Source organism: Misgurnus anguillicaudatus, chromosome 2 (assembly GCF_027580225.2).
Source record: "Misgurnus anguillicaudatus chromosome 2, ASM2758022v2, whole genome shotgun sequence".
Taxonomy (NCBI): domain Eukaryota; kingdom Metazoa; phylum Chordata; class Actinopteri; order Cypriniformes; family Cobitidae; genus Misgurnus; species Misgurnus anguillicaudatus.
The window spans coordinates 19,384,064-19,407,735 of NC_073338.2; the positions used below are offsets into that span (position 1 = coordinate 19,384,064).

At 39.7% G+C, this 23,672-nt stretch overlaps 2 long non-coding RNA genes across 2 annotated transcripts; one reads left to right on the forward strand and one right to left on the reverse strand.

The window, feature by feature from the left end:
* Positions 1-3,203: 3,203 nt before the first annotated feature.
* On the reverse strand, positions 3,204-3,915 carry LOC141366095 (uncharacterized). The gene is made up of 2 exons (XR_012371099.1): positions 3,452-3,915; positions 3,204-3,284 (listed from the first exon to the last, which is right to left on the reverse strand). It is a non-coding gene; the product is annotated as an uncharacterized lncRNA (long non-coding RNA).
* A 12,821-nt stretch (positions 3,916-16,736) lies between these two features.
* Positions 16,737-19,888, forward strand: LOC129444557 (uncharacterized). The gene is made up of 4 exons (XR_012372568.1): positions 16,737-17,100; positions 17,846-17,878; positions 18,004-18,149; positions 18,876-19,888. It is a non-coding gene; the product is annotated as an uncharacterized lncRNA (long non-coding RNA).
* Positions 19,889-23,672: the final 3,784 nt, after the last annotated feature.

Here is a 23,672-nt window from a genome sequence, read left to right on the forward strand (position 1 = left end):
TCTGGGCCAGCATATTTGAATGTCTTCAAAGGCTTGGTGGTGACAGTTACATCAGCTTATTAATATTCATGTTCCTTCATCCCTGAGAACAACTAAGTGATATGTAAAATGTCATTAGCAGATCAATGGACTCTATGTATGATTTTCATTTGAAAAGTAAAAGTGATTCAGTTCATTGTACATAAGCCAACCCCTGAAAATTGCAGCCCGGTCTAACTGAAGGGAGGTGGACGAATGCGACACTGTGATGATAGTGATATTAATCAAAGTCCGTGATGGATAAAGGCCCAAAGTGATAAGAGGAAAAGAGACAGTGAAAGTTGGGTTGCGTCAGGGTGAATAGAGAAGCGGGCACAGTGACAATCTCATCTCATTTGAATCACATGGATGATAATTAATGTGGCAATTGGGACGCTGTGATGGTGTCAGTGCTTCTCTTGCTCAATGCTGGAGTTTTGCCCTTGAGGAACATTGCCACCATGAGCGCGTCCTGCTGGGAGAGTTCTGTGCCATGACTGCTGTGCACCATAAGGTCATCATTCATTTTGTATAGAGTGGCTGACAAGTGCACCTTTAGATAGTTAGGTCGATCTAAAATCACTTCATTGAGTCAATATCTGAATAGGAAAAAGTGTCTCAATGTTTAGTGCACGGCTTAGCAATGCGATTTTTCCGAGCACTCGGGGAAAACCTCAGTGTTGAGAAAAATGAGCCATGAGGCTTTTTCCCATTATATGTCTTTGGTCTTACCACTCTCACCACACTCACAGTCATCTATCATCTAGCCCCCAGTGATCAAAGTGGATGAGACAGTATGTTTTTTTTTTTTGTCTCTGCTGGTTTGATGGATCTAGTGCCACTAGGTTCATCAGCAAATGAAAGGCCTGCCGATTCCCAGCACACCTGGCCAGCGAGCGTGCAGGCCCTTGACTTTGATTTGTGCCGAAGATTTTCGTTCTCCCCCTATTTTGTATCCACTTTGGAATCTTAAGGTGTCCATGATGGTACTACCACTTTATGGAAAATAATCCAGATTTAACTAAAAAAGCTCAATCCACTCAACTGCAGTGCCAACAATAAAGATGAGCATGTCGAAAGCAACCTTTACTTTTGCCTTATCAAACTCTATAAATTGAAAGGCCTGGCACTCGCACAGTCAGTGGTTGTTCTACTTAAATGGGGGCAGAGGTTTAGGTTGGCGTTTTAGTGATATGTGCTTTGACAACTGAAAATCTAATTAAGTGTGTATACCGCAGAAGAGTAAAACTAGGCCCGCCTGTAGGCATGGCTGAGGATTCGTCAATGCGCCGTCCTTGAACGAGGCCCTCAAGGTCAGACAGTAATGGCTTCATTACTCTGCGAACCAGAGGACTCATGACAAATGAGTCTCATCACGAAACAATGAGCTCCTTTAAAATTTAAGCTCAGTTCTGTACAGTCATATCTTTATTACTTTCATCAGATTTTATGAAGACCCTTTAGGATAATTTTTGCTTGGGCTATGAAAACAGGGAGTACACAAACTAATAGATACGAATGGGGGCAGCGCGGTTCTTTGAAAGAAATCCATTTCACAGTGTATTACACTGCACAGCTACTAATTTACTGACAGAACTTAAGCACTGGACCTGACTATTATCATAGTCCCTTTAAGGAAAGTCTCCACTCTCGGTGGTCATATCTGCAATGCCTCTGGCCACCTATTTTAAAAATACAAGTCCTAGTATGAGTACTAAGAATGGGCTAGACTGCTATCTTTAAAATTGCCAAGGTCACAATAAAACAACATATTTCTAATCAACAACAAAACTTGATATTTTATTGATTTTATGGATCTCTTGACAGAAATGCAAAGATATTACATAATGAACTGTATTGTTTTAATTACCTTAAAATTAGATGTTTTTATCTAAATATACCACGCGTCTCCTTATAAACTGCTCTACAGAGCGCTTATCACTATGTTGCCCTATAGACCTTTTGCGTGTTTGCAAACAGAGATGACGTTTTTTGTGGGCGGAGCCCAATTGGTGGCAGAAAGTGTCAGCTCTGCAGTTGCGGTGTAAAGTGTTTTATCATTAAACTGTGATTTTTATGGATCATGGACATGGAAGCCTCCTTGGACAAAGAAAAGTCAGATCACTGGCAGAGGTCATTTGACACCAACGAGGACATATTTATGAATAAAGACATTGATTTTGATTAATAAATCACTTAAAACCCTACTTACTGCCCCTTTAATAACACTTTACATAATGTGTGTGTGCTATATTTATATATTTATTAAGTATGTAAACATAATAATTTTAGAACAAACAGGAAGACGACATAAGCTAAGATACAAGGTAAAAAGCAATAATAGAAAACTGATAAATATTTAATAAATGGTGAAATTATTGCTTTTCAGTATAACTAATTCAAATCTTTAATATTTCTAAATAAATTATGAATTTAACGTGATGAAAACTATAAGAAACACATAGAGGGAACAGACTTCGACAGAACACCGGACATCTTCTCTAATTATTTTCTATTTTAATTATTAATAGATTTCCAGATGATTTCATCACTCCAGTCTGTCCGTTTAAAGGCTTATTGCAACCATACACCTACTTTAATTTACAAATGGTGTCTTCGATGACGATATTTTATAAAAATGAAGTCCATCTTTTTTTTTGGCATTCCTATTCTGACACTCAACAGTACAACAAGACATTTTCTAGCGAGTTATCTTGCTCGTTTCACTTGTGTATAATTAATTTCCACTGTTTTTTGCCACAACATTGTGCGCAGCTTGCTGTGACATAACTGTGACGTCTACCAGCAAAAGGTCTACGACAACATGTTTGTCTTGTGGCAGCTACTATAGCTTTTTTATTGCGTTTCGAAATTGAGGTTGGTTGCAATTCGCAATCTTACCACTAGATGCCACTAAAAACCTGTACCTTTAACTGTAGCATAAATTTTGTTTCTTAGGCTCACATTTTTCAGGTTGCTCCAGATACTGCGCAGCATGTGCATACTGAGCATTGCAGTTGTCCTTCAAAGTAATATTGTCTTGTAAATGTCGATAGTCTTTGCTATTATCTGAGTAACATGACCATACCTTATTCTGTATGGCATGTGAGCATAACTATTTTACTAATGCAAGTGTAGCAGACTTGCTTTTCCTTCTCAAAGAACACAAGCCAGGGACAACAGAATGGGATCTCTTCTTTTTATTTTCTGCAAAATATGGGCACTTCATTAAATTAACACGCTGCATGTAGTCTCTCCGCTCACCACTAGGGGTACACAACACCAGCTTGTTAGCAACACGTGCGTCACACAAAGTCCCATATAACTCATATAAAACATACAATCCATCAAGGTTTAAACATAACACATACAGATTATATTGCTTTTAACAATTTCATGAACTGTTTTTTAACAAATTACACTTCAAACATACCAATATTAGTGGGGAGAGATGCAAGAGAGCACGAACAGGTCTGACCTCAGCAGCATCACACAGTGCTCTGAGGCAAAACAGCTCTCTCGCTCAACAGCGCCACCGTGTGCGTCACCAATAAGTGCCCCAATGACGACAAATACTTCAGATCTAGTTCCCATAGTTTTTTTTCAAGTATGAACATAAATGCATACAAAATACAAAGAGAAATAAATTATAATATAAAAGAACTGCATATGGGAAGTTTTGAGAAGTTCACAACAAAAAATGTGAATGATGAAATAGAAAAATAAAAGAATTATGAAGAAATTAGAGAACTGTTTTTGTAGCCAGTTACATTCTCCCCCCTGAACTTCACAAAATTCATCCAGCACATGTAACTCAATAATAGGGAGAAAGGTCTTTTCAAAACACTTGATCAGCAACATACATGTTACCCACTTGACTGGGAAGTGACAAAGGAAAGCTGGCCAGGCCCTCTAATGTCTACTTGCTAAAGGAAGTGCCGTACGTACACACTGCCTCAGTTTAAACAAAATCTACTAGATTTTCCCTTTCTTTAGTATCCCCATTGAGTAATATAGAAACTAATTAAGGAGGGTTAATTGCTCTGAAATAAGATATTCATGGCCTCGAAAGACTAAAGAATGGGCTGCGCAGAACAACATTTTGGGTCCTGTTCTGGATCTGTCGGTTTACTGGCTTCACTATTCTGCCAACCCTTGTTTTAACTTGGTGAGTTATTTCAAAGGTAGGTTGATCAACATCCTTGCGACCCCTTTCTGATTCTGTCGGGTCATTTTCATTGTTTCCACTCACTATAGCGCTCAAATCAATATTTTCTGGCTCAGATGTCTGATCGATGTCCTCTGTGCCACAGTTACTTTCTGATTCAGCCACGACTTGCCTAAATCCTGTTTCAACATTAGAGTCTTCGACATCCTCTCCATTCGATGGGCTCAGTGGGCAGGTTGAAATGAGGGCTGCATCATTAATTTCATCAACATGGTCAGAACCCTCTGCGTCAATTGAGGATATGTCACTTGTAGAACCTTTACAGTCCCCATAATCAAGTTCTGCATCATCAAAAATTGGCTCTGAACATTCATCGTTCTCCTCAATGGGCAGGAAGCTGGCTTGTAATAGCAAATTCCTGTGGACCACTTTCTCCTGTCCAGTTCGAGTATTCCTTATGCGGTAAGTATGGCACCTGGCATCCACTGACAACACGACATATGGGGTCGACTCCCACTTATCAGCCAGCTTTCGACGTCTGCGTTCACCTTTGTTGGCGATCAGCACATGGTCTCCCTCCTCAATATCTCGACCTTTTATCCTCTTGTTGTACTGCGCTGCTTGCCGCTGTTGACTGGCAGCAGTGTTGGCCTGAGCAAGCAACATTGCCTCCCGAAGATCATTTTTCATCTTTTTTACATACTGGTCATAATCAGTGATGTTGTTGTCCTGACTCACACTTTGGAACATTATGTCCACTGGCAATCTAGGAATCCTCCCGTACATGAGATAGAAAGGGGCAAATCCAGTTGACTCATGGGCTGTGCAATTGCAAGCAAATGTCAAGGTTTGCAACATTTGTGGCCAGTTCTGTTTAGCTCTTGGAGGCAAGGCTCTTATCATATTCCCGAGGGTACGGTTGAACCTTTCAACCTGGCCGTTCCCCATAGGATGATAGGCCGTGGTCCTTGACTTTTTCACGCCAGCAATCTGCAGTAGCTCATGGATCAATTGACTTTCAAAATTTGCCCCTTGGTCGGAGTGGATCCTTTGAGGAAAGCCGTAGACACAGAAAATCCTGTCCCATAACTGACGCGCAACTTGGGCTGCGGATTGGTTCTTACATGGGAAAGCATAAGCCATTTTCGTAAAGTGGTCAGTCGCCACCAACACATCAATGCTTTTGCCAGATGAATCTTCGGCCGACCAGAAGTCTATACAAATCATTTCCAACGGTTGAGTGGTGCGGATAGATTCTAATGGAGCCCTTCCTTCCGGCTCGGGAGTCTTACTGACCACGCAACGTTTGCAACATTTCACATAGTCACGAATGTCTCTTTCCATGGTGACCCATGAGAAACGCTGCCGTGCAAGAGACAACGTTCGGCCTTGGCCTTGATGACCAGCTTCATCATGGATACCGCACAAGACTTTACTGACCAATGAATCAGGGACTATGAACTTGTACTGTGTGGACTTAGTCAGTGGATCTTTACAAACCCTGTATAGTATGCCATCCAGCATTCTCAATTTCTCCCACTGCTTTAGCATTCTCACAGCTTTGAGCGGCTCTCTTGACCTTTCCCGTCGTGATGGTCTTCTGCCTCGTAGCACATAGAAAAGAACTCTTGACAAGATTTGATCACCTTCCTGCTTTTCTTGGAGCTCTCTAAGGGGGAAAACTGAGAGAGTGTCTTTCCCTGGCAGCACTGCTTGTTGGACATCCTGAGCAAGCCAAGACACAACTCTCTCCTTTGTTCCCGTATCCCACTCAGTATGGGCTTCAAGTATGGCAGTAACCTGCTCAGGGGACAAGGAACATATCACAGATGGATGGCTTACACACTGGCTGTTTGCACTGAGCCTAAAGGCGTCCTGAACCATCCCCTCTTTGATCTGTTCAGATTGTTCGAGGAGAAGTTTGTAGGGCTCTGCTACCAGCCTCTGGCTTACACGACTGGGTATGAATGGTCTTCGGCTTAAAGCGTCGGCAACTACATTTTTGGTACCAGGTATGTACTGGATATTGAAATTGTACGGAGCTAGCTTAGCCACCCATCTCTGCTCACACGCATCTAATTTTGGTTTTGTCAGGATGTAAGTTAGAGGATTATTGTCTGTCCAAATTGTGAAGGGATGCCCCTTTAACCAGTGGCTAAATTTGTCACAGACAGCCCACTTGAGGGCGAGAAACTCTAGGCGATGGGCAGGGTAGTTGGATTGAGCACGAGTGAGGGCTTTGCTAGCAAAGGCAACTGGCCGAGCCTTGGTCTCTCCTTCAGAGACTTGTGATAGGACAGCTCCCAAGCCATCAAGCGATGCGTCTGTACATAGGATGAATGGCTGGCTGAAATCAGGATGAGCCAGTACTACTGATGTTAAAAGTGCTGACTTTAGTCGTTCGAAGGACACAACACATTCTTTGGTCCAGTCCTTTGGACTAAGCTTCCTGAAGACTGCACTACCTCTCGAACAGCCCTTGGTACCCTTGGTTGCCGCGGTCAATGTGAAAAGAGGCTTAGCGATGCTGGAGCAGTTTGGGATGAAACGTTGGTAATACATTACCATACCCAAAAAGGATTTAATCTTTCTTGGAGAGGGTGAGACTCCATCATCCATCATTAGATCCTTCTCAGTGATGGCGCTGATTGCCGCAACTTTATCGGGGTCAGTTGCCACTCCATGTTCATCCACAATGTGGCCAAGAAATCTGACACTCCTTCTGAGCAGGTGGCACTTTTTCGGGGCTAGTTTAAGCCCGTGAACGCTCAGTCTGTCAAGAACCATCTCTAACCTCTTTAAAGCCTCTTCTTCATTGGGAGCTACAACCAGAAGGTCATCCAAATAGCACAGTAGGGTAAGGAAATTTTGGTCACCAAATATGTTCATCATAAGCCGCATAAAACTCGCTGGACTGTTGCATAATCCCTGAGGAAGACGGTTGAATTCATATAATCCCATTGGGGTAGTAAATGCTGTGAGTTTCTTATCCTCTTCACACATGGGGATATTATAGAATCCAGATGTAAGATCCATTGCACTGAATATTCCGTTTCCTCCCAGGGCAGCAAGACAATCGGCTTGGTGCGGAAGGGGGTGGGCATCTTTAACGGTACGTGCGTTGAGCCACCTGTAATCAACACAAACTCGCAGGTCTCCACTCTTCTTCCACACAAGTACTAAAGGAGATGCCCACTCACTGTTAGATTTGCTAATGATGTCCCTTTCTTCCATGTCTGACAGAACTTGCCGCAATTTCTGATACTGTCCTGGCGGAACACGTCGGTAAGGCAATCGGAAGGGTCGGCTGTCAGATAAGTGGATGCGGTGCACAAAATCATTCGCCCTTCCGCAGTCTAGTTTATGCTTTGAAAACACACTTTCATACTTCTGGATTAGTTGCAGTAATTGGCCTTTCCAATAAGGAGAGACTTCACAAGAATCTATGTCCAGATCACTGAGCTCCATTTTTTTCAAGACACTTTGGAATTCAGTGTCGATGGGTCCATCTTGTACGGTTTGGCTTTGAATCTTTATAGTCTCAAGAGGCTGCTCTGCTTCTATTTCCAGATCCTCTAGGGCCACACAAGGACACACATCAGCTACTTTAGAGTTCCTTTTCAGAGTTATGGGCTTCTCGTATGGATTTAACATCCTAACTGGTACCCATCGATCAGCAGTCATTGAAGCCACTACGCGACCGACAATGATATCCTTCTTGTGAGTTGCCGATCTAGATGGTTCAATCAGTACTGCACTTCCCGCTGAAACTGGGGTCTTGGGAGGCAGTCTGGCCCACACTAGATGTTCCTGTCTGGGCAGCAGTGTGATGGCCTGTGCCAGTCTAGCGGTCCCTATGGTATCAGGCATCTCATCTCCTTTCCATCTATTGATACCGGACAACATATTGAGGAACTGTTCAAATACAGGCTCTCTGGTTGATTCAGGCCTATTTACAATGCGCCAGTAGTCTGGATTTTGCTTAAGACGGCTTAAGACGTATTTGATGACATTGGTGCCCAATATTAGTTGGTCTCGCTGCCCTGGTACGACTAACGTGGGCACGCTGACTTCATAGTCGTACACTTTCAATTTCAACTGATATGCACATTTTGGGGCAACTTGAACTCCTCCACATCCAACCAGCATAACATTGGGCTGCATCCCACATAGATCCAAGGTAACGTCAGCGCTCTGGAAAACATGCTCTACTTCCTCATTGATGGTACAAGCCATCGAGCCACTGTCCAGTAAGGCCTGCAGGGTAACTTTGTCATTGACTAGAACGTCTGTGTAGAAGAGGCTGTCTGCTTGCTCTAACTTTGTTACATTCTGAAACAACACCATATTACCTGACATTAACTTAACATTTGACTTGTATGTGTTTAAAGCATCTTCATCTTGGAGGGTTTCAATTTCCTCACCCACACTGTCCCCTCCTCTGTGTGGGTGCTTCAGTTTCCCTGACTTGGGGAGGGGTTCTCAAGCTCGGAGGTTGTTCTGGGACATACTCTGCGCTGGTGACCGACTTCAAAGCAATTCAGGCATCTTTTTTCAGACATGCAGTGAGAGCGTGTGGAATGAGTTTTTTCACCACAGACTCTACATCGGAGTGGACGAGTCCAGGATGGCGGATGAGGTCCGCCTGGGTGGGTCGTTTGTGGCCCGGTACGTTCAAGAACCCTCTCTAGCATATTAAGCACACGTTCTAGAGCACTTGTGTCATTACTGGTTGTTATTGTGGCCTCAGGTTTTACATTCTGGGTGTTTGGGACGCATGCTGCAGCATTCACCGCTGTGTTTTCCCCTTGCTTGTCTACGTTACTGATGGCAGTAGTTGCTACTTGGAGGGTGTGAGTGAAATGACCAGCTTTTCTTGTACATAGTTCCCTTTGATATTCGTCTATGGCTTCTTGAACCTCTGCAGATGTCCATTTCATGATTGGTTTGTACCTGAACACTCTACATAGCTCAGCATCAGGACAGTTCCTAACAAACATCATAGCAACCTCATTTGAGATGTTTTTCATCCCATTTCCTTGCTTTTGCAGGTAGCTGTCAGCAACCTCAGCTGCGTTATTGAGTCGGCCCAATAATCGACTGGGCTTTCATTGGCATATGGGCGTGTAGCATAAAAGTCTGCCACTGGGAGACAAGACTCTGGGCTTTCACTGAAATAACGTCTGAGCATTTTGTAGACAGTCTCAGGGGAAACAACTACATCAGGACAGGAGCTGCTCTTCAACCCTACTCTTACTATACTTTTTGCCCTGCCCAGAAGGTGGTTTAAGATCTCATTTACACGCTCTGTGTTTGGGCAGTCCCGTTTCTGTAAGTACACCTCCATTAACTCTATCCACTCATGTATAGTATATTTATCTGTTCCATCTCCGCGGAACATAGGGGGTTCTCTGGCGTCAGATCGAAGAATCAGGTTCATTTTGGATAGATCAAGGGTTGTGTTGTGCAAATCTGTTTTAATTGATTCAGGGAGAGTTTGGTTACAGGAGGCAGAAGGGTTTTTATCTGCTAGGAGTCGACCGAGAATGGAGTCACCAATTTGGCTGCCCAGCTCCTCTATGAGCTCTGCTAGATGTGAGTATGAACTATCTTTATTAGGGGCAGGTGTGGAGGACAAAACACCAAAGGCAGCTCCCCCCTCTACTCTTGAAGGGCTTAGGCTAGCACCACACACTTGATCTCTCACCTTACATCTTACAGCACCATCTGGGCTAAGTACACCTCTACCCCTACCCATGACTGGTGTGAACATATTGCATTCATGGCCTTCCATATTATTTGTCTTTGTAGAGCAGTAATGAAATTATTTGAATTAATGTAGGTCAATACAAAATCAATAAAAACTGAATGTCACAATATAGATAAGACCTGAATATAAGCACCAGAGTTCATTAACCAGCTTTGGCAGTCTGTAGTTGGTCCCTTTGTCTTGGCTTGATTCTTTACAGTTGATACCCGGTGATCGGCTGCGGCTGATCGGCTGGGATCCGGGTCACGGCACCAGTTTTATGTAGCAGACTTGCTTTTCCTTCTCAAAGAACACAAGCCAGGGACAACAGAATGGGATCTCTTCTTTTTATTTTCTGCAAAATATGGGCACTTCATTAAATTAACACGCTGCATGTAGTCTCTCCGCTCACCACAATATTAGTGGGGAGAGACGCAAGAGAGCATGAACAGGTCTGACCTCAGCAGCATCACACAGTGCTCTGAGGCAAGAGGTATATGTTTTTACATCACTATAATTATGACATTATGGGGAAATAAATTAAAAACATATGATAATCAATGTAAGATCAAATGATATAACAACAACAGTGTCTAATCGAATCATGTTACAACCCTTCAATAAAGTTTTTTTCCATAAAGAGTCAGTTGTGTGTTCTTTTGTACTAATATGCATCATATCTTTATAAATGAAAATGAAAAAGTTTATGAATTATTGTATCAACACATTGCAATCATGTAATTACAATCAATGTTTCTAAACAACACACAATGTATACACTATAAACCAAATATTGTTTTCAATTAATCATTGTAATCATTTACTGGGCTTTATACATTTTAAATGAGTAAAAGTAATACATCAGTCTGTAAATAGTTATTTTAAATCAATTATATATGGAATAGATCCCTTTTTTTATATTTTATGAACTGCATACCTGCAAAATATGGGCACTTCATTAAATTAACACGCTGCATGTAGTCTCTCCGCTCACCACTAGGGGTACACAACACCAGCTTGTTAGCAACACGTGCGTCACACAAGGTCCCATATAACTCGTGTAAAACATACAATCCATCAAGGTTTAAACATAACACATACAGATTATATTGCTTTAACAATTTCATGAACTGTTTTTAACAAATTACACTTCAAACATACCAATATTAGTGGGGAGAGACGCAAGAGAGCATGAACAGGTCTGACCTCAGCAGCATCACACAGTGCTCTGAGGCAAAACAGCTCTCTCACTCAACAGCGCCACCGTGTGCGTCACCAATAAGTGCCCCAATGACGACAAATACTTCAGATCTAGTTCCCATACAGTTTTTTTCAAGTATGAACACAAATGCATACAAAATACAAAGAGAAATAAATTATAATATAAAAGAACTGCATATGGGAAGTTTTGAGAAGTTCACAACAAAAAATGTGAATGATGAAATAGAAAAATAAAAGAATTATGAAGAAATTAGAGAACTGTTTTGTAGCCAGTTACACAAGTACAAGTAAAACATTTGGCAGACACTTTTATCCAAAGTGACTTGCATTACATTTTATTAATAATAATAAGAAAACCAAACAAGATAACGAGGAGGGAACAGGTGATGAGAATAAACTAATGATTAACAATAAGCAGGAGAACGAGGGGGGCGCGGACAAGAGACAAGACACCGGAGGCACATGACCCAATACACAATGCCATGAACCTCCACATAGAACATGGGACTGCCAGAATCCTGCCATTATGACTTAGACAAATACAAAACATAATTCTAAAGCAGGACCCTGATAGTACCCCCCCCCCCTTATGGGACGCCACCTGGCGTCCCCAAAGGGAGCACACAAAACAAAGAGTACATGACAGATAAATGACAGGACTAGACAATGAACACATCAAAAATGTAAAATAACAAAATCAATCAAGTGTTAGAAAAACAATGCAAAATGAAAATCAGACAAACAAGAGTCCACTGATTGAACCAGACAAAACAGTCCAAGGTGGTGCAGGACGAGGACGCAGCCGGAGCAGCACAAACTGCACAGGTTTTGGCTACACAGGCTCTAGCTGGGGCTGCTCGGGCTCGGTCGGCGGCGCAGCCTGCGCGAGCTTGGTCGGCGGCGCAGCCTGCGCGAGCTTGGTCGGCGGCACGGCCTGTGCGAGCTCGGTCGGCGGCGCATACTGCGCGGGCTCTGTCGGCGCCGCGGACTGCGCGGGCTCGGTTGGCAGCGCGGGCTCGGTCAACTGCACCAAGATAACGAGGAGGGAACAGGTGATGGGAATAAACTAATGATTAACAATAAGCAGGAGAACGAGGGGGGCGCAGACAAGAGACAAGACACCGGAGGCACATGACCCAACATGGGACTGCCAGAATCCTGCCATTATGACTTAGACAAATACAAAACATTACCCTAAAGCAGGACCCTGACACCCATTATACCTTTTGCTCTGCAAATGCAATGCTCCACCAGCTGAAGTACAGAAAAAACATGACAGGCAAATATATGATGGCTGCGTACACTGCAAAACAAAATCCTTTTTGCACTTACATTTTTAAGTTTTTACAACTTGAATTAACAAGTCATTTAAAAAAAATTGACTAGTGAGGAGTTTGAATAAATGCAAAAAAAAGTTGAATGGGCTTAAGTTTTTTACAACTATATTTTTATAATTTATAGCAACTTCTAACTAGTCAAACTTAAACATTTAAGTGCAGCAAGGATTTTTTTTACAGTGTAATATTTAGCTTCATGAGGACTACCATGTTGAGGTCATATGATCTCATCCCCCAATATCATTACTGGACACTTTCACTCACAGAATAAAATACTCATTGCTGCAAAGAGCACATGCACAATGGTTTTAATATCCAAAAACGATTGCTAGCATTTGTTAGATTGACGTCACTTGCTATAAGTACATATCCAAGATGGATAACACATTAGCTGGCGCAAAAAAATATGATTAACTTTACTTCGTGCACCTTTAAAGTTACCTTACACATTCATCATTTGCAGAAAATGTTTATTTTTTAATCAGTTCTCCATCTAGCAACTATCTGATTGTTGACAAGCATTGCACATTTCTATTGTGTTGCTAGGATTTCTTCACCAAGTTGCTCTAAAGGGATACGACATGAAAAAAATTACTTTCTCTTTATATGTTGTTAGCATTTAACAGGAAACATTTAGTATATACTTTATCAGTTTTTCCAAGTCTTTAAATTCTCTACAACAATTTGCTGACAACAATTACGAGGTGCTTTTGTAATGTTTGTGTCAAATTTGATTTTTTATTTTATTTTTGCTCATGTTTTCATATATAATGTGGAAAATTGCTCAGTGTGGTTTGGTTATTTTCTTACAATGCCCTATAGAAATGAGTGTCTGTGTTAAACCTTGTTTTTTTGTGGAATATAACAATAGAAATTGTGTATATATATATATATATATATATGTGTGTGTGTGTGTGTGTGTGTGTGTGTGTGTGTGTGTGTGTGTGTGCGTGCGTGCATGCGTATGTGTGTATATATATATATATATATATATATACAGGTCTGTGATCTTTCTCAGAGGCATTCATCTTTCATTTTGTTGTGACTGGTATTTCATTCAGTTGTCTGCTTCTGTATTGTGTCTGTTGAACAATTTGTTATTGAGGGCTTTCTGTGCTCTCTGACACTACTACAGTGAGCTTCAGACAGATACAAGTCTTAACACCTGTAACCCCCTTGTTCATAACAGCTTCCATCAGTTGCATTCTTGTTGCTGCTCATCATTTTGAGAGCCACTAACACCTCCTATCAAGGGATTCATTTTGGTGCGGATACTGTATACTGAAGGGTAGCAGTGTTCTGAAAGCAGATTTCATAAGGGAGGTGTTTGGGGTGTTTTATTAAACCCTTTGTGACATATAATCCACCTTTCAGCAACACTGCTTACCTGCACCCAACACTTTATGTGTAAATAGAAGTTAAAAAATGTAAAAAGTGGTTAGAGTTGTTGCATTATTTAAAAAAATATGAATCAAAGTTGCATCATAAGTATATGAATCAGAAGTATACAAACCAGCTATTGCAAACACAAAAGAAGGCTACAAAAGCTGTCATGGGGTGTTACCTTTCAAAGAGTATACATTTGTACCTAAAGAGTGCATATTAATAAAGCTGTACATGGTTTCCCGCAGAAAATGTGTTAGTTAAGGTGGTAGTGTTGGACGGGTGGTTGGGGCCGGGGGGCGTGACAATTAAAGAGGCGGGGCGTACACGTCATGATGAAAATGAAAATATTTTTATTAAAAACACTCAAATAAAACGTAATTTTCAAGAAACTATGACCGAAAATGAACACATACTAGATTATTAATGAATTAAATGTTTTTACCTCTAACGGGAATAGCTGCGTGATGAAGTGAATCTTAAGGGTTAATAAACACGAACTAAAGCAGATGTTGTAGAACGTCTGGCGAACAATGATAGATAGCGCGAAGATTGTAAAAACTTATTATTTCCCACTATTAATTACATTATCTTAAAAGAGCGTAACTACTGTAGCATGTAAACAATGCACATAAATAACGTGAGCAAGAGCACTCAACAATTATATCAAATCACGTGCATCCTAGCTAGCAGGTTGCTCAAACAACAAAAATCGCCTGCTAACTTACTTTAAATTTGCAAGAACTATAGACTAATACAGGGGTGGGCAACTCCTGGTCCTGAGGGCCAGTGTCCCTGTAGAGTTTAGCTCCAACCCTAATCAAACACAGCTGAAAAATCTAATTGAAGTCTTCAGGACTGTTTGGAAATGACATTCAGGTGTGTTCGATTAAGGTTGAAGCTAAACTCTGCAGGACTGTGGCCCTCGATGCCCACCCCTGGACTAATACAATAACAGGCTTAAAAAAACAAAACATAAGTCCACTTACAGATCTCATGGACACGCTTTTTATCAATTGGCTATCCTCCAGACAGTGACGCGCGTGCATGCTTGCGGTGTAAAGCGTGTCTGCGCTATACTCCGAGATGCACTTGACGGCCTTTTGTACAGCAGATTTTTTTTACAACCTAGTTAGGGCAGCATGGTTTCCCAGCTTAAGCGGGCCGCCCGAACTGCAAAGTGCTGCGGAAAACCCTGCTGTACATTTATGTACCTAAATGCATGGGTGTCTAGACCAGTGGTTTTCAAACTGGGAGCCGGGGCCCCCAGGGGGGCCGCGAGATGGTGCCAGGGGGGCCCCAGTTTTATGACATTTTATGAAATACATTAATTTATCATGAATTCTGTGTAATTAAACCTAAAAAAATAAGGCTACTAACCAAAAGCACTACTTTTTTGTATAATTTAATGTTTTTTTATTAAAATGTTGAGTTTTAGAACAGTTTTTTGTCACAAATTTTCTTTGGGGGGCCGCGAAGGAATGCACCATACACAAGGGGGGCCGCACGCTGAAAAAGTTTGGGAACCACTGGTCTAGACCATTATATGTGGGTGGGACAAGACCCACCCACTTTTTGAGACCCTTGATATTGGACCCATTCACTTTTTCTGTAATTAACCGCATATGTATGTTCACTTGTCAGATCGCCGTCAGTCAAATCCATTACAATTTATTAGGAATCGTACATTTTTGCATGATTAACGTTGTATAAATTCATATGAGTTAGCCGACTTGTCAAATATGTATGAATTTTTGTGAGATCATGCTGGACCAACACACTTTTTTTTCTTCTGATACCCATGCCTAAATGGTACATATGAGGACCTATTGATATATACCGTCTCATTGATAGCTTTTGTACCTTTATTTTTGTAGATCTGAGAGTATGTTATATCACACTCTATGTTGAATCTGTATAAAACATTGTACACGTGTGACTGTACACTTTATATTAAAGTGCCATGTTCCTATATTTAGCTTGGCAACAGTCTACGGTTAGATTGATAAACTACTTTGTAGAGAAAGAGGTCAATAGTCAATAATATGTCAATAATAATTATTTGGCGTTACTGTCTTTCGTGTTCCTGTACAGTAGCTCAATTGGTACCTCATTGCATTAGCAATGCAAAATGTCATGGGCTTGATTGCCAAGGAGGAACATGCACGCTAGTAAAATGCATACCTTTAATGCACTTGTACTACTGTATATAAAAGCATCTCCCAAATGCCTTAGTGCAATGTAATGTAATGTCTTTAATCATATTGCTGTAGCTCCCATTGTATAAAAAGAAATATCTTATATCAAGTACATTACAATGATTTTATCTTATTGTTATAGCAAACAAAGATGTTTTACAAGGGCCTACATGTAAAAATGCATTGGAGTCGAATTACATTACCGTAAAATCTGGCAAAAACATAAAGTATAGCTCATGCACTCTAAAATGGCTGGGTTATTTTGGGGAAAATCTTGGACAAAATACACTGCTGGGTAAAATTTGTTTTTACCCAACTGCTGGGAAATTATTACCCATGGCTGAATAACAACAACCCAACATTGGATCATTTTAAACCCAGCTGATTACTAACAATATCTCTAATGTTTTCAACTACTTGTAAATTCTGAGAAAATTGTTGCCCTAAACAGTGACATGGGGCAGTGCAGTCGCCTGTAAATGACGTTAATATCTATGTTATCCTTTGTTTCCGCCTTTACTGATGTAAAAAACACATGACAACAGTGTCGTGGACAAACGCGGAAGTAATAGCGTCTGCCGGGCCACTCGCTTTTTTATGGTAAGTTTGTTCATCTGAACACTTAATTCTGTGCTGTGTTAACAAACCATCGTACACTGAAAAAAATGGACTTGGTGGGTCTTTGAATTTAAATAAAATAAACATGTATATGCAAAACAAAATATTTATATTCCTTGTGTAAACATAATTTAATTGATTAGGAGGAAAATGTTTTGTTTGAATGTAAAATGAACACATTATTCTCACATTGATTAAAATTGATTGAATTGAATAGTTAAAGCATAAAAATTGGGTTTGCACACAAAACGGCACCTCCTGAGCAGAAGGGGGCAGTAACGCTCAATGAAAAGGACGTCAACTGCCATAAAAGAAGAATAAACATTGTTTGTTTTGGGCGCCAAAATGAAGACTCAGCAGCAGCAGTCAGTCAGAAGAACTCTCTCAGACGGACACCACGTTATTAAAGTAAGTTCTATTATTTATTTATGTTCACTTTATACGTGATACATCTTCACTAGATAGACAGTTTTTTTACAATATGTAGTCATTGCAATGACTTGTAGTAAAAATTAGTTTGGAGGAGGTTGGTGGAGTAAGTTAACGTTACAGTCAGTCAGTCAGTCAGTAAGTGTAAGGCTCATAAAGAAAAACAGCGTTTTAAAAATGTCAGCTGTATAACGTTATTTCATGTTTAGTAGTTTTATCCGAGTTGAAAACTGTCAGCTTTGAGTTGACTTTTGAGGCACTTTTTCCTCAGCTGTTCTATGGAAACGGTTCAGGACAAATAAAACGCTAACCAAACGTTATTCTGTCCAGAGTAACTTTATCCATGTAAGTAATTTTACCAGATGATATCAATTGACTACATTAATAATGACATTGCGTATGAAACAAACTGTCTGCTTAATCAGATTATCAGACCCGCGTCAGTTATTCATGACTTCGCTACGCCACGAGCAACACTTGATTCTATTAGAAAAAGCTTTCTTAAATGTCTCGCGTGACGTCTGGTATATTAACTGAAAAAAATTGCTTTGAAGTGCCACACCTTAAAGCTGACGTTTTCAGAAGAGAACCTTGTTGTTTTAGGATCTAATTTTGTCCAAAATTGCGTCCTATGACAGATATAATACTTATTTCATTATTGCTCTGCGTATGTTCATCATTTGAGGTTTTGTTTGATTTCACCTCTGAATATTTCCTCTTATAGGTCCATCATCCTTGCACACACTCAAAAGCATTGGTAAGTAATTCCTATCACTGTTTTACTGCTGTTAGGAGCTAAATCTTATTTTGTAACTAATATACATGTATTATTCTTTGACTCGCAGTACTCAAATATACAATGGTTGGTTAATCTGTTTTCAGATTAATGCTGAATTTAAAAGAATCACTACTGTCTAATGTTCCTGTGTCACCTGGACCTCCAATCCAAAAACCTGATGAAACTCTTCTGTCAGAAAGGAGGACAGCTAGCAAAAAGACTTGGAACAATTAATGATCAAATGACAGAAGTAAGTAAGTAATATAGATTCATAGACATAAAAATGTGTAAACCTTGTTGGAAGTACAGAAAATGTAGTATGTTTTAGTTACATCTTTTGGCACAAGGGTCATTAAAACACCTGGGAAGATTTAAAGGGGTAGTTCACCCAAAAAAAAATTCTCATCACTTACTCCCTATCATGTTGTTACAAACCTTTATAAATGTCTTTGTTCTGATGAACACTAAGGAAGATATTTTGAGGAATGTTTTGTACCCAAACCAATCATAAGCCCCATTCACTTCCATAGTGGGGAAATATAATACTATGGAAGTGAATGGGGCTCATGAACAGTTTGGTTGCAAACATTCCTCAAAATAAATGTCTTCCTTCGTGTTCATCAGAACAAAGACATTTATACAGGTCTGTAACAACGTGAGAGTGAGAAAATGAGATAATTCACTTTTGCTGTGATTGTCAGGTATGGCACACACTTGAAATGTGGCCTCTTTATTTAACTCATTCCAGTGTAGTGAACACACACACACACACACACACCCAGAGCAGTGGACAGTGCAGCTGCCTTGCTTTGTAACCCATACATTTGTAACCAATTGTAACATGCTGTGGCAATGCACATGGGTCTGCATACTTACATTTATATTTGTTTGCATTGTACTAATTTCCAATGACACTATTATTGTAACAGTAACTTTTTTTTCTGTTTCTTTAACTAAATTGGTCTGTTTTGTACAGGGCATGGATGAAGTCAGCATCAGTGTGGTCATTTGAAGACACCACTGTTGGGATTTGTGCTCTCAAACAACATGCTTCTTGTGATGAAGAAGAGGATCTTTGTATAGTCCTGGAGGGCATGAAGGTGTTGCAACATCGTGCCATGTTGTTTGAGCTGATGTATTCCTTAAACCTGAGCTATCCTGATCTCCGCTTTATTTTTGAGGAAATCCAAAAGATTTTAATGGAACTGCATTGAGCGTAACTTTAACGAACAGTTTCTTTTAGTGAAAGGATCAGAAAGACTGTGCTGCTCATTTATGGTTCCTTTTATTTATCTGTTTTAAGTGTTTTCTCTTATTAAAACATTAACAGTTTGCTGCTCAGAGTTGATTTTGGAAATGGTTGTGTTTTGTTTTTGTTGAATCTTTGATTATCAGTTTATACAAATGATGTAGCTCTGACTTTCTGGAGGATTGATATTTTCCAGTTTGTAAAAAAAATAATAGTACTTACTGTTTTGCATGTCTCTTTGGAATGCAGTGTTTGTGTTTTAGCACTTCTAAATCTACTGTGATAGTAACTATTTTAAACATTTGGGTCAGTTTTACAGATGGGGCTTTTCCTAGTCCCAGACTTTTGCAATGCCTTAATTTGAAAACATATTGCACTGACATATCTTGACATATATCTTTGCCATTGTTTTGCCTCAAGATGTACTCCAGTGTTGTTTTTGTAAGGTAGGTTTGTTTGTAAACTTTTTTTGAAAAAAATATTCTAATATAACTAGAGCCTAGTCATGGCTTAATCTACAACCTGTCTGGGAAATTGCCCCTTTGTATGTACTGCATGTGCTGATTGTTGTAATAGTTATTGACTGTTAATGAATTAATGTGTAATGATTTAAATGAATTGATGATCTGAAAGCAGTGGTTTGCCTAAATATCACTAAACATTTGTTCAAAACTCTTTGCCTTTTATGCCAATGCAAATGTATTTTGTATTTAAAAAAGAAATAAATAACATTTGTATAATTATGGGTGATTATTCTGGTGCCAGAGACATAATGAAATTGCTTTAGAGTTACATAATCCCATAATATAAGCATTAAAAAAGCATGTTGGAATTACAGATGAAAATCTAGTCCCCTTACATAATACAATTACTTAAACATTACAAAATAAATGTGTTATAGTAAAGAGAAATAGCACTTCGAGTCAACATATTTATATTAGACTACTTAAAACAATTAAAATGTTTTGGTCTGACACATAAAAATTAAATGAGAAAATTATGTTGGTTTTACACAATCGGATTGTGTGGGACCGATGTACACATTAAAATTACGTAAATTGAAAGGATTTTTTTTTCAGTGTATTGGACTAATACCGTAACATCTATGACTAAGATTTGCGTTTTGAACATTACATGAAACCTTACATAATGAAAACAACGATGTCATCAAACACAACATTTATAAAACTTGATTACTTTACCTCGTGTGTAACATGATTTCTCGTTCCCGTCTGATTGATGGGCATCAGCGTTTGAGTTAAAGACAACAAATCCCATCAGTCCACGCTGCTTCAGAGCATCATTAATCTACGTCATTGTTATTGATTTGATCTGGCGCCCTCTAGTGGCGTGGATTATACAAATTGCATCTTTAAGGTACTAATATGAACTATTTAGGTCCAAAGCTGTATTTTTTCAACATTACCGCCCCAGTGACAGCTGGGGTACATATTCTGACATTTTTTTCTTTGGTTCATATGAATCCATTAATAAAACACATGCTGGGTTAAAAATGACCTAATGTTGGGTTGTTGTTATTCAGCATGGGTAATATTTTTTCTTTGGTTCATATGAATGCATTGTGAATGGATAGTAGTAGTTCTTTTATTTATTTTTTACACAAAAAAATGGCTGGGATATTTTTAACCCATGCTCGGTATATATCACATAATGTTGTTGTTATTCAACCATGTGTTATAATTTCCAAGTAGTGGTGTTAAAAAAACCCAGCAAGGGGTAAATTTTTACCCAGCTGAGTGTTCTGTCCAATATTTACCCAGCATTAGTTAAAAAAAAACAGACATTTTATTGTGTATAATTGGTGTATGAGCTAGACGTCATGTTTTTGCCAGATTTTACGGTAATGTATCTTGACCTTTTTAACATATATAAAACACTTTTTCAAAATTGCAAAATGAATGTTTATGTCATTTATGCAATAGCAATATTTTGTTTAATTTTACAGTACGCAGGCAATCTCAAATTGTCAATCCAATAAAGCCAACCTCTGTGAACTCATCGGCAGCGTGTGGTATGACTAAGAGAATCTAAGTGTGCACACACAGGCGCTCTCTTTCTCTCCACCCTCTCATCAAATCCAATTACCGTTCCTACCCAGCAGGCTCAGGGACGGCAGTCTGAGAGATAGGGCAGCTCCGGCTGATCTGTGTGCTCAAAAGCATGTGGTCTGAGCTGCGCTGTTAACACATGCTGTCAATGAGTGGAGAACCTCTACCACTACCCCTACAGCTGTATGACAACATCCAGAAGCAAATGAGAACAGAGACTAAATGGCAAGTATCTCAGTATCAGCCCTCTCATTAAAGCCGGTAAGGAAGCATGACCCTGTCTTGGCAGTCGGCATGGCTGAGCAGTGCTGTAAATTTAATCTACACTATTGGGGTAGTTGGTTTAAGGACATCTTGCCCATGAAGCAGGTGCTAGGAAAACCCTAAAATCAGAAGTTACATACAGTAGCTATACAATTTTTATGGAATGCTTGGGAATATGGGAATATCTGGATGTCCTTCCTTTGTTATACCACAACGATTATTACTAAAATATTTGAGCGTATGTATGCTGGGAATACCTTTTAATGAGGAAAATTCATAAAGGTCATCCTCAAACTTATTTTGAGGTAGCAGATAGTTGAATATAATTGCCTGAGGACTTGCTCCAAGTTCATTATTTTAGCTACTCTTTGGCAATGTGTTTGTTTATGCAATGTACCCAAATGTAAACAGAGCCATACAACAGATTTACAACAATAGCCTTTTTAATTAATATGAAAGATGAATATTGCCTCATTTAAGTACTGAATGGGGAAAAGTGAGAACTTTACGACACCTGGTCTTGTACATTTTGTAGATCTCTCTGGATATAACCAAAAACACCAGCATTATTATCAAGAAGACAAAGTATGAATTTTTTTTCAGGTGGAACTGATTCATTGTCATTTTGAACGAATGTCGTTGACTCTGATCTGCGTTATTGCTTACATTGCACGAGTGCCAGTACTGGAGGAACACTTAAAATGGGTTTGAATGGAACGTACTAACCCCTTGATCACTTGGGGTAAATTAAGTGCAATGAACGCAAGTGGATCGATTACATGCGGTGCTGTGCAGAACGATCGGTTCATGAAATTAAAGTACCGCAAGATCAATTCTAAAACTATGCGCACTGGGCGAGTTGATTTTGTGACATCACAATCAAGGTGTGTTGTGGCCTATGGAGCAGTCTGAAGTGTAAGGCCCTGTCCCAAATGGCGCACTTCATGTGGACTTTCGGTCTCGTGGCTTTAAATTGTGTATGCTTGCTTAGTCTACGAGTCCATAGGGTGTCCCATCTGCAGTGTTGGGTAAGTTACTCAAAAAAAAGTAATTAATTACTAGTTACTAATTACATCTTCAATCATGTAATTAGATTACTTTACAAATTACTCTCACCAAAAGTATTTAAGTACTTATTACTAATTACTTTCTAAATCCTATTTAGTACATGATACAAGGATAGGCTTGAAATGGCTCGAAAAAATAATATATAAAAGTACATAAATTATTCTGGTCCCACTTTAGGGTCCAATTCTCTCTATTAACTAACTATTACTGTAACTACTTTTGCCTCAATATACTCCAACAACTAATACTAAAGAAGTTATACATTTTAAGTATTTTTTCAAAGGAAAAGTAATTTAATTACAGTAACTAATTACTTTGTAACTAGTTACACCCAACACTGCCCATCTGTCATTTTTATGGGTGCTCATCAGCGCCCCCTTTGCACCCGTGATGCGGTCTTCGGCGAAGCATGCAGTGCTGCAGGCTTCACGCACTTTACCAACCCAGAAGTCCTTGCGAAAGAGCAATCAGACAACGAATAGAAGTTCACACGGATGGGCAACTTCTCTTCCTATTTCTGGTGGGATGCTCGAGTCTGTCCCAAAATACGACTCTGGTGTGCCCTCGTGGACTCGCGTCAAGGGTCCCTAAGGTTTGCACTACATGATGTCATCAAAGTGTGGACTCTGAGGAAGTCCACAAGTCCGGGGTGTGCCATTTGGGACGGGGCCTAAATGGGAAGCAGACTTACACCCTTGGTCAAAATCGAGGGTCTGTCCATATAAACTTCCCTCGTCCACTTCACAAAGAAAAACGCACTTCAACATGGCAGCGGGGATTGCGTTCGAGGGGATGAGCTAAGGTAAGTTTGCAAGTGCATGGCTAAAAGTGAAGTGGAAAGCAAGGCATATCATACATTTACATCTATTAATAATTTATACAGTTTTTAACCTGTACTTAAAAATCTCTCACCACCTAAAAAGTAAGCTTGATGACACACTATTATGGTTACTGAAAGGTTTAAACAGCTGCCACTAATAATAATTTGTCGTTTGGGCGTATTTGTGACAAAAACAACTTTCGTTACGCCATTAAATGTGTTCGACTTCATGTGCGCATCAAAGTTATAACATCAAAGTACCGCAAGTGCAATATACTCCATATCATATGAAATATTAAAGGA